This window comes from Leucopleurus acutus, assembly GCF_964270905.1.
Source record: "Leucopleurus acutus genome assembly, chromosome: 1".
Lineage (NCBI taxonomy): Eukaryota > Metazoa > Chordata > Mammalia > Artiodactyla > Delphinidae > Leucopleurus > Leucopleurus acutus.
The window spans coordinates 196,205,968-196,218,593 of record NC_139142.1 but is presented as its reverse complement, the minus strand read 5'-3'; the positions used below and the strand labels follow the sequence as shown (position 1 = coordinate 196,218,593).

The 12,626-nt window shown below is 41.1% G+C and overlaps 1 protein-coding gene across 1 annotated transcript in view; it reads left to right on the top strand.

Annotated features, from left to right (window-relative positions):
• Nucleotides 1-12,626, top strand: part of FRMD4A (FERM domain containing 4A) — a gene marked incomplete at both ends in the record, with an annotated part of 616,891 nt that overhangs the window by 116,357 nt on the left and 487,908 nt on the right. The window lies entirely within an intron of this gene.

Sequence of the window (12,626 nt, the reverse complement as noted above, 5' to 3'; positions counted from 1 at the left end):
CTGGGGCTGTTCCACCTCTCACTAGAAGCAGGCGATCTTTGGAGGCAAAGGGTAATGATGTGCCGTCTCTTATAATTAACATTCTCCCAAAGACTGTCTTCCCAGGGTGGCTGATACAAAGGCCTCAGTGCCTCTGAATGCTGGTGTCGATGCTGCTGAGAAGCCTTGTTAGTGGGGGGTCCCCTAGGGAAGGCATCAGAGGGGGTTACAGCAGAGAGGGCCACGCCTTTCTCCTACTAGGAGAGGACGCCAACTTGGAGCTGTCCTGGGGCACTTCTTCAGCCCAAACAATGACTTATTGTCTCAAAGCAACAAAGAGGGGATGTCTGTTCATACCCTAGGTATCCTTTCGGAGCTTGAATCTGCTTCGTCGTATCACGCGGGTTCCCACTAAAGAGAGATGAAGAAAATCCAGCAGCCTGTTTCCCCGTGCGAAGGCATCTCTGAGATAGTCAGGGCTTTCAAGCACTTTATATTGAAATACCTCTTACGGCAGCCCGTCTACAACTCCCATTAGGAAATTGGATTATAATGTGTTGTAACGTCTGACAGTTTTCCAAATCACTTAATTTGACTCATTCTTGTGATTCTCACTTAAATGTTAGATCCCAGCTCCAAATACTTGGTGGTCTCAGGAATGTCAAAATGCATTCTATTCCAGGCTGGCCCACACCAGACACTCATTTGTCCTTTGCTCTCTTGGGGACAGTGGGTAAAGCTTCGGGGGACCCAAGATAAGTAAAATACAGTTTTTGCCCCCTGAAGATCTTAGCATGGCGGAGGAGGGGAGGGAAATTGAAGAGAAATAGTAAGTGGCCCTTTACAAACAATATGTACAATTTGGTCTGATTCCTACCACAGCGCTGTAGAAATATCTAGGAACCTCACTTTCCTTGTCTGTGAAATGGAGACGGATCTCTTAAACATTTCAGTTCCCCTCCCTGGCTTTTCAGCATCCTAAATAATACCGTGCTGAACATCCCTGGGCAGAGACCTTTGTGGCACTATCCGGTTTTCTAAGCCAGCTCTCCAGAAGTAGAGGTGTGTTAATTAGGTCAAAGGTTTTGAATGACTTTAAAGCCATTGATTGGGCTGGATGAGATTGCTTCCCAGAAATTTTGTATTATTTTGCATTTCAATCAGTGGAACATGAGCCTGTTGATCTCATCTCCAGTGTTTTATGTAATTTTTCAAAAATATATTTTGTTTCTCTTTTTAAAGGTTGACCTTTGAACTAGCTTTTCAATATGGAACAGTTGGGTCTACAAATAGGAGACAAAGAAAAGAAATTAAGATTAAAAGGAGCAACAGAGCATAAAGTAGATGAATATACATATTAAAATTCAAAGCACAGGCCTCTAGTGTGGAAAAGACAGCGGCAATAGTTTTTTAAAAATACCGTAAGTAGTGAGTCCATCTTTTCATCTTTTTGTTCCAATTTAAGTGCTGGCTGGTAGTCAGCGTGTGGATGGGATGGGCGGAAGGAATGTGAGCTCTTGTGTTGAGAAGGTTCTGAAAACCTCGTGTGCCCGTGTGGTTATGTGAGAGTCTGTTAGGTTATTCTGAATATTTAGCTTTGAAAATAACCAACCAATTATTATCTATTAGCAGCGGCTGGACCTGATGCCTATCAAATGGGGAGGCCTACTGGGTCACTGACTCGAGGCCTGGCCCCTGGGTGGGTCAGCCAAGAGCCAGCTTTTATCTGTCTGAACCCACTCGCTGCAGAATCTACAATGAATCTCAGGAAGAAATAAGAGCCTCAAGAAGTGACAAGTTCTGGGGACAGTCATTGTTCTTGTTTAATAAGTGTACAGAAAGTCCTAACGATCTAGACCAGACCGGACCCTTCTGTCCCCCAGGGAAACAGGCTGGAGGCCTGGCTGCCCCCAAATAGTCTCTGTTTGTCCTGATGCTGTTTATCCTTGGCATGATCTTTGCTGTATTTCAACATTTCAAAGAGTGGAAGTGTGACCCCCTCCAACTGCTAGGCGCTAGTTGGTGCTTGTGCCCTTTCCAGGGTGAAAGGCCTGCGTGCGTATCATCTGGGAAGGTCAGGCAGGGCTGAGGAAGTTCATGGACTTGAGTGAAGCATCCCCAGCATCCTATACTTACTGGGATGAGAAGGGTGATTGGAATCGGCTCACGCGATAAGGAGGCTGAGAAGTTCTCATGTCGAAAACTTGGCCTCTTTGCACCAGTGCTGAATCGAATCTCACAGAGTTTTGGGTGAAGTAGAAAAGAATAGTTTTATTGCTTTGCCAGGCAAAGGGAGACACAGCAGGCTCGTGCCTTCAAAAACTGCCTGTCCCAACCCTATTTATAGCAGTGGTTCAAGGGCGGGGTTGCTGATAAGGATCAGGGTGTGTGCCGGGACTGTAGTCCTTTAACCTGGCCTCAGGTGGTCTTCTGGGGAGCTTCTGTGATTGTCGAGGTTGTCAGACTGTGACCTCTCTGGAATAAACAATGCTTCATCAAGTAGTTAACATCTTCCATTTGTTGGGGCTGTTTTAGCGCTGCCTGAAGGGTTCAAAGATATTGTCATGTGTATTCCTTGAGGCGGAACCAAGACCCTGCCCCAAGGCTGCACTATTGTTTCTTGACAGCTCCTCCCTTGTCTCTGCATCCCCTCCCTTCCCTGATTAGCAACTGTTTGAACCTGCTCCTTGGAACTTGGAGAAGGTCTTGGAAGCTGAAGCCTATTTCCTACAAGCAAGAAACTGGGGACAGAAAGGCTTCTGTGCCCAGGAGCCCCCACAGGGTCCTGCTCGGTATCAGTCCCACCATCTGGCATCCACAAGCTGGGGAACCAGGAAAGGCAGTAGTATGATGCAGTCTGAGTCCAAAGGCCTGAGAACCAGTGGAGCCTATGGCATAAATCCCAGGCCAAGGGCAGGAGAAGATGAGATCTGTCCCAGCTCAGGATTAAAGGGGTGAATTCCTCCTTCCTCCACTTGTGCTCTGTTCAGGCCCTTGATGGGCTGGACGGCGCCCACTCACTTGGGGGCGGGTCATCCACTTTACTGAGTCTCCATTCAACTGTTAATCTCATTGGGAAACACCCTCACAGACACCCCTAGAACTAATCAGGGCATCCCGTGATCCAGCTGATGCACAAAATTGACAATGCACAAAATTGACAATGACCTCGGGAGGCTGCTTTAAAGATCAGGACATCTTCTTCTGAGTCCCAAAAAAAGCAGAGGCCTCATAGCCTACAGGAATGAACAGAGCTTCTAAACCTGAGTCACCTAGGCCCCGGGGAATTTCTGGCATCTGAGTCCACGTTAGTAGTAATATCAGGAACTCAACCAAGCAACAGGGAAGGTAGGTTCTCAGAGTGTCAGAAAGCTTACAGCAATATAAACCAGCTGCGTAGTGGAAGCTGAGTTCTGTAATCCTTCCATTGCCTGGAGAACTTTCTGCAGAGATGGAAAGGTCCTATGTCTACGCTGGCCAATATGGCAGCCACTAGCCATGTGTGGTTGGGTACTTGAAATGTGGCCCGTGCAACTGAGCAATTGAATGTGTAATGGTATTTTATTATAATTCATTTTAAAGTAAATGGTCCCCTGTGGCTGTTGGCTGCTACATTGGCTAGCACAGAGGTTTCAAACAATAAAAAAGCTTTTTAGGTTTATGGCTAACAATGGGAAAGCCCAAATCCTGGTTTAGGTAAACTTTTGATTTATACAAAGAAGTAAAGTTTACTGTTATCGAAAGTGGGGTCTGGCTGCTCGCAGCTCTAAAGCCAGTAAAGAAGCGAGGTTGGTGGAAAGGAAAGTTTGCTTTATTTCGGAGGCCAGCAACCAGGGGTGGGGAGGGCAGACTCCTGTCAAAGTGAAACAGGAGGGGAGGGGGCAGGACACAACCTCTGAAAGAATGACATAGCCCAAGGACATGACATAAACTGATTAGAGCCAAATGGGTCCAAGATGGCAGACAAGTCGAATTACACTCAACCTTGAGCCTCAGTATATGCTCACTGTAACACAACAGCAAGCTAAATGACACACCCACAGGTACCATGGCAGTCCCAAGGCCAACCAAAAGGATCAAAAAGTGGGCAATGGCCCAGTTCCTGGAAATCCCCACCCCTTCCCGGAATAGCTGGAATACTCCTCTCACTCATTAGCCTATGAAATTACCCACCCCAATAAAAACTAACAACCCCATACCCTGGTGCTTTTCTCATCTTCTGATATGGCCCACACTCTGTCTGTGGAGTGTGTTTCTCTCTAAATAAATGCACTTCTTACCTATCACTTTGTCTCTCACCAAATTCTTTCTGCAATGGGACATCAAGAACCTGAGCTTCATTAAGTCCTGAAACCAGGTGTGTGATCACAGTTGGAAGACCATGGGTTTTGACCGAGTTCGAGTCCCCGCACGTGGGTTCAGGTCCCAATCTGAGGTGCACAGTTTCACAAAGGCCAACTCCCCCACTGACCTTCAGTGGGCAAAAGCTTTTGTAGGCGGAGAGAGAGGGCTACATGCAGAAACAGCACAGTCAGCTCTGACCGTCATCTTGAAATTGGTCATGGGGTGGTCTAATCAGCATCATCTTGATTGCTTTAAGGACAGTTAGTCTTCAGTTCCAGGGTCATTTTTTTCCCACTTCCTTGAGGCCAGCTCTCGGAATTGTGGCAACTTATGTCATGGCTACAGTCTGCTCATCATGTAGTTAACTTCTTCCACCTGGTGAGGGTTTCAGTATCTATAAGACAGCTCACAGGATATGGCTCAGAATATTATCTATAGCCCTTGAGGAGGAACTAAAGGTCCTTGACTTTGCTAACTGACTAAACTGTTATTATTTTGCCCTGTTTGACTGCTTTTCTTTGCTTCTGCATTTTCTCACTTCTCTGATTAAACTTATTCTATGGCTAAAGTTTTTCTACAGACGAAAGGCAGGCAGAGGACATGGCGGGGAAGGACCATAGGGTCCTGCTCTGTTTCATTACCATTTAATCAATAAAGAAAAATGAGGCAGCAGAACTTGCGTAAAGAGCAGCTGAGGCAGAGGAATGTACTGGAGCTTGGAGAGAATGGTAATGAATTTTTTGAAATGCAACCAAGTTGGGTTTGCTTGCCGAAGTGTGCTTTGCTGGGGGCATTTATTCCTTTCCTTTCCTTTCTGGTTGCAGAGTTATTTTCGTGGTTCGGTGTTTTGTGTTCAGTAGGCTTGGTTTTTCACACAGCTGGGGGATCTCGGTGTGAAAGCTCTCTGCCTAATCTTCCCGATTTCTCCCTGCTCAGTCCCGCTGCACAGATGGGAGTGTGATGCTTTCATATTTCTCCAAAGGCACTGATCAAGTATGACAGTTTCTATGATGTGCCCACTTATAAAAATAAACAAAATGCAACTTTATTCCATAAAGTATAAACTTTATGGAATAAAGAGTCTTGGTGAAAGGAATGTCATAGACCCAGGTGTTGCCATATCTTTCTTGTTCCTTGGTGGAGTGGGTCCTAGTCGACTCATTTTACAGTTGTGAGAAAAAGAATTGACGTTGACTCTGGCAATCCACCTCGACTTGAGATAACTCAGTCTGTTGTGAGTTTCCACTCTCACGTAAAGCCTCATTATGCTAATCAATAATTATTTATGGATGGATATGGTGATATCTTTCAGTAAGTTTCCCTTTCTTCTTTTCAGCCATTTTTCAATGCCAAAGGCACCTGGTGAAATAAGAAAATTGATTATCCAAAGAAAAAACTAGCTTTCCCATCGCTTACAAAAGGCCTCGTCTCTCCACTTTGTTTTTACTGGTAATTTATCTATTTTTTGAGGTATAATTGACATAAACCTTATATGAGTTTCAGGTGTACAACATAATAATTTGATACTTGTATCTACTCTTAATGATCGCCATAATAAGTCTAGCTAACATCCATCCATTGTTGTTACGAAAATTTTTTTCCTTGTGATGAGGACTTTTAAGATCTACTTTCTTAGCAACTTTCAAATATATAATACAGCCTTATTAACTGTAGTCACCATGCTGCACATTACATCCCATGACATTTATTTTATAACTGAGTTTCCACCTTTTGACCCCCTTCACCCATTTCATCCACCCCCCCACCCCTGACCCCAGCAGCCACCAATGTGTTCTCTGTATCTATGAGCTCCTTTGTTTGTTTGGTAGTTTTTTGAGATCATATAGTATCCGTCTGACTTACTTCACTTAGCATAATGCCCTCAAGGCCCATCCATGTTGTGTGATTTCCTTCCTTTTTCGTGTCTGAGTAATATTGCATTGTATGTATAGACCACATCTTCTTTATCCATTCACCTATTGACGGACACTTAAGTTGCTCTCATATCTTTCCCATTTCCTACAAAAGAATTTGTCAATCTATGTCTACTCTCAATACATGCAGAAATGGAAAAAAAGGGGAAATTGCAAAGATTTCTAATGATGATGGTACAGAGCCAGATGACAAGATGCAAACAAGACAGGTGAGGCCCATGTGTCCATGGAAAGTATTTACTGATTCAGAAACCAAATGATCAGGACTGTAGGGAAATAAGAGTAAATGTAGTTGAATTACTATCTGTTCTATACGTTTGATATTTTCTAGAATATAGTATTAGGTCAGCTATTTATTGGATTCCCCCTCTCATGAGTGTGACGTTGCAAAAACATTTTCTGTTAACTATAGGAAGATGACCTGTGTAATAATTAGGCTCAGCCCATCTCTACCCGATTTTGAGATGGAAAATGAGAAAATAGTATCAGTTGTCAACTTCTTCTACATGATATCAAATATTCAAGTAACTGAGTATTTAATTTATTTTAAAAATGTATAGGTGCTACAATAAACATTTAAATTAAAGAAGTGAAGAAAATGAAGCAAAAGGAAAATAAGAAAGACAGCCAGTAGATGCTGAGTGTGCCACCACATCTCTGTGTTCCGTGGAGCATGGGTACCAATCTGATTCTAAATAACCTAGCGGTCCCTGCTTCCACTTGTGTCACCATCTCAACTCTTATGTTTGGGAACATACTTTGAAAACCTAGCAATTCCAGGAGACTGTTCAGGTACATTTCCTAATAGGATGCACTTTGCTGGATGAAAGTGAGGGTTGAGAAGCCACCAAAATTGGCCTGGTCTGTCCTATAGACTCCTGACTCCCCAAAGAGCCCAGGATCAGAAATAGCGGGATACAGGTGGAGCTGGCATGACACACGGTTGGGAATGAAGAAGTAGGGCTTTTCTGTCTCTTCGGAATGGTTTGGGGATATTTGTTTCTCAAGCTTGCATCTGCAATGTTCTCATTTTCTAGGGTTAATAAGCTGTAGACACTTAGGCATTAGCGTGAAGTTGGCATTTGAACATGAAGTTTACATGTATGTTTGTGTGTATGACAAATAACTTCAAAGCAATATTATGGTCTAAGACAGTTGTAGTAGTAGTAGCAGTAATAATAAAGTGTAAACCGTGCCATAACTAGGGTGACTTATATATCCTATTTGACCTGAATAGTTTCAGTTTATGTCTTTTGCTCCAACATTATTAGAGTCTCCTTCACTCTTAAAAGTTATCATAACACAATAGCCATAATACCATAAATGGGGCCCCAATATGTTGGTTCTATCAAATACGAAGTTCCTTAATGGTGAGGTTAATGAATTAAACAGTTGAGCTTCTGGGTTGGACTTTTTGGTCGCAGCCTTGTTGTGGCGCCACCTGGTGGCAGCTTTCTGAGCTAACTTAAATATCCATAGGGACAATTCTGGGTATTGTGACTGGGTGAGACTTGGAGGACAGTAGTAGCAATTCTAGGATTCTCCCAATTAGTTGGTTTCCAGTTCATGGCGATTGGGCTGGCCAACTGCTAGGAACTCACCCATTCATCCTAGACAGGGTTGCCTGCCTTCTCCTGCCTGGCCTAGGCTTCCCTTTGACAGCATCCTTCCCCATGACAAAAGCTTTGCCCACCCCATGTAGAGAACTAGGACTGGACACAGACGTGGGGGGCAAATCACTTTATATACGAATCACTTTATATTTGATTTCGAGTTATCACATTTAGCATTGGTAATCACAATAATAGTTAACATTTATTGAGAGATGTTTGTGGGCCATCAGTTTACATTGAGAAAGGCATTTCTAATCAGACACCAAATAAACATAAGCCTAAGTACCCTGTAGACTCTGCTGTGATGCACACCCTCCAGTCAACCCCACTGAAGTCAGTGTCTCTCCATATCTGTGAAGTATGTAGAAATATTATTTAACTTTGTGCTTGACTGTTTGTTCTTGTATAGAAGTAGAGCCTTCTGATTTTAAATTGAATTTTAGCCTTTGATTTGAAGCTTTCATGTTCTTCATGTGCCCCAAAGCCATTTGATAATAGGGATATCTTAATGTTTTACAACGTCCCTGAACTCTTGCAGGTTGAGCTACTGTGTCTCTGGCTGAAGGTCAGCCTATTTAAAGACGCTGGGATTCATCCTTGTAGGGTAGGTCAACTCTGAGTAGCTCACAGTTGAATTGATCTTAATTTCTGGTCCCACTCAGCCCCAGACACCCCTGGTACACCCCTGGTTTCTAGTAATGAGATTCCTGCCATGTTCCCCTGTGACCGCACACGTGCAGGGGTGTGTATGTGTGTTTGTGTGCATGTGCATGTGTGCGTTTGCAGTTATACTGGAAAGGTTTTTTTTTTAATTTAATTTTATTTATTTTCTATACACCACATTATTATTATCTATTTATACATATTAGTGTATACATGTCAATCCCAATCTCCCAATTCATTCCCCCTGCCACTTTCCCCCCTTGGTGTCCATACATTTGTTCTCTATATCTGTGTCTCTATTTCTGCCTTGCAGACTGGTTCATCTGCACTATTTTTCTAGATTCCACATATATGCGTTAATATACGATATTTGTTCTTCTCTTTCTTACCTCATGCTGTATGACAGTCTCTAGATTCATCCACGTCTCTACAAATGACCCAATTTTGTTCCTATTTATGGCTGATTAATATTCTATTGTATCTACATACCACATCTTCTTTATCCATTCGTCTGTCAGTGGGCATTTAGGTTGCTTCCATGACCTGGCTATTGTAAATAGTGCTGCAATGAACATTGGGGTGCATTTGTCTTTTTGACTTACAGTTTTCTCTGGGTGTATGCCCAGTAGTGTGACTGCTGGGTCATATGGTAATTCTATTTTTAGTTGTTTAAGGAACCTCCATACTGTTCTCCATAGTGGCTGTATCAATTTACATTCCCACCAACAGTGCAGGAGGGTTCCTTTTCTCCACACCCTCTCCAGCATTTGTTGTTTGTAGATTCTCTGATGATACCCATACTAACCGGTGTGAGGTGATACCTCATTGTAGTTTTCACTTGCATTTCTCTAATAATTAATGATTTTGAGCAGCTTTTCATATGCCTCTTGGCCATCTGTATGTATTCTTGGAGAGATGTCCATTTAGGTCTTCTGCCCATTTTTGGATTGGGTTGTTTGTTTTTTTAATATTGAGCTGCATGAGCTGTTTATATATTTTGGAGATTAATCCTTTGTCTGTTGATTAGTTTGCAAATATTTTCTCCCATTCTGAGGTTTGTCTTTTCGTTTTGTTTATAGTTTCCTTAGCTGTGCAAAAGCTTTTAAGTTTCATTAGGTCCCATTTGTTTATTTATTTTTTATTTCCATTACTCTAGGAGGTGGATCAAAAAAGATCTTGCTGTGATTTATGTCAAAGAGTGTTCTTCCTATGTTTTCCTCTAAGAGTTTGATAGTTTCCAGTCTATAACATTTAGGTCTCTAATACATTTTGAATTTATTTTTGTGTATGATGTTAGAGAGTGTTCTAATTTCATTCTTTTACATGTAGCTGTCCAGTTTTCCCAGCACCACTTATTGAAGAGACTGTCTTTTCTCCACTTATATCCTTGCCTCCTTTGTCATAGATTAGTTGACCATAGGTGCGTGGGTTTATCTCTGGGCTTTCTATCCTGTTCCATTGATCTATATTTCTGTTTTTGTGCCAGTACCATACTGTCTTGATTAATGTAGCTTTGCAGTATAGTCTGAAGTCAGAGAATCTGATCCCTCCAGCTCTGTTTTGTTCCCTCAAAGACTGCTTTGGCTATTCGGGGTCTTTTGTGTCTCCATACAAATTTTAAGATTTTTTGTACAAGTTCTGTAAAAGATGCCACTGGTAATCTGATAGGGATTGCATTGTATCTGTAGCTTGTTTTGGGTAGTATAGTCATCTTCGCAATATTGATTCTTCCAATCCAGGAACATGGTATATCTCTCCATCTGTTTGTGTGATCTTTGATTTCTTTCAACAGTGTCTTACAGTTTTCTGAGTATAGGTTTTTACCTCCTTAGGTAGGTTTATTCATAGGTATTTTATTCTTTTTCTTGCAGTGATGAATGGGATTAATTTCTCTTTCTGATCTTTCATTGTTAGTATATAGGAATGCAAGAGATTTCTGTGCATTAATTTTGTATCCTGCAACTTTACCAAATTCATTGATTAGCTCTAGTAGTTTTCTGGTGGCATCTTTAGGATTCTCTATGTATAGTATCATGTCATCTGCAAACAGTGACAGTTTTACTTCTTCTTTTCTGATTTGGATTCCTTTTATTTCTTTTTCTTCTCTGATCGCCATGGCTAGGACTTCCAAAACTATGTTGAATAATAGTGGTGAGAGTGGACATTCTAGTCTTGTTCCTGATCTTAGAGGAAATGCTTTCAGTTGTTCACCATTGAGAACAATGTTTGCTGTGGGTTTGTCATATATGGCCTTTATTATGTTGAGGTAGTTTCCCTCTATGCCCACTTTCTGGAGAGTTTTTATCATAAATGGGTGTTGAATTTTGCGAAAGCTTTTTCTGCATCTATTGAGATGATTGTATGGTTTTTATTCTTCAATTTGTTAATATGGTGTCTCACATAGATTGATTTGCATATATTGAAGAATCCTTGCATCCCTGGGATAAATCCCGTTTGACCATGGTGTATGATCCTTTTAATGTGTTGTTGAATTCTGTGTGCTAGTATTTTGTTGAGGATTTTTGCATCTGTATTCATCAGTGGTATTGGTCTGCAATTTTCTTTTTTTGTAGTATCTCTGTCTGGTTTTGGTATCAGGGCGATGGTGGTCTCATAGAATGAGTTTGGGGGTGTTCCTTCCTCTGCAATTTTTTGGAAGAGTTTGAGAAGGATGGGTGTTAGCTCTTCTCGAAATGTTTGATAGAATTCACCTGTGAAGCCATCTGGTCCTGGACTTTGGTTTGTTGGAAGATTTTTAATCACAATTTCAATTTCATTACTTGTGATTGGTCTGTTCATATTTTCTATATCTTCCCGGTTCAGTCTTGGAAGGTTATACCTTTCTAAGAATTTGTCCATTTCTTCTAGGTTGTCCATTTTATTGACATACAGTTGCTTGTAGTAGTCTCTTAGGATGCTTTGTATTTCTGTGGTGTCCATTGTAACCTCTTTTTCATTTCTAATTTTATTGATTTGAGTCCTCTCCCTCTTTTTCTTGATGAGTCTGGCTAAAGGTTTATCAATTTTTTTTTATCTTTTCAAAGAACCAGCTTTTAGTTTTATTGATCTCTGCTGTTTTCTTTGTTTCTATTTCATTTGTTTCTGCTCTGATCTTTATGACTTCTTTCCTTCTGCTAACTTGGGGTTTTGTTTGTTCTTCTTTCTCTACTTCCTTTAGGTGTAAGGTTAGATTGTTTATTTGATTTTTATTGTTTCTTGAGGTAGGATTGTATTGCTATAAACTTCCCTCTTAGAATTAGGTTTTGGGTCATCATGTTTTCATTGTCATTTTTCTCTAGGTATTTTTTGATTTCCTCTTTGATTTCTTCAGTGATCTCTTGGTTTTAGTAATGTATTGTTTAGCCTCCAATGTGTTTGTGATTTTTTACATTTTTTTCCCTGTAATTGATTTCTAATCTCATAGCATTGTGGTTGGAAAAGCTGCTTGATCTGATTTCAGTTTTCTTAAATTTACTGAGGCTTGATTTGTGCCCCCAAGATATGATCTATCCTGGAGAATGTTCTGTGTGCACTTGAGAAGAAAGTGTAATCTGCTGTTTTTGGATGGAATGTCCTATAAATATCAATTAAATCTATCTGGTCTATTGTGTCATTTAAAACTTGTGTTTCCTTATTAATTTTCTGTTTGGATGATCTGTCCATTGGTGTAAGTGAGGTGTTAAAGTCCCCCACTATTATTGTGTTACTGTCAATTTCCTCTTTTCTAGGTGTTAGCAGTTGCCTTATGTATTGAGGTGCTCCTATGTTGGGTGCATATATATTTATAATTGTTTTATCTTCTTTTTGGATTGATCCCTTGATCATTATGTAGTGTCCTTCCTTGTCTCTTGTAACATTCTTTATTTTAAAGTGTATCTTATCTGATATGAACATTGCTACTCCAGCTTTCTTTTGGTTTCCATTTGCATGGAATATCTTTTCCATCCCCTCACTTTCAGTCTGAATGTGTCCCTAGGTCTAAACTGGGTCTCTTGTAGACAGCATATATATGGGTCTTGTTTTTGTATCCATTCAGCGAGCCTGTGTCTTTTGGTTGGAGCATTTAATCCATTCACGTTTAAGGTAATTATCA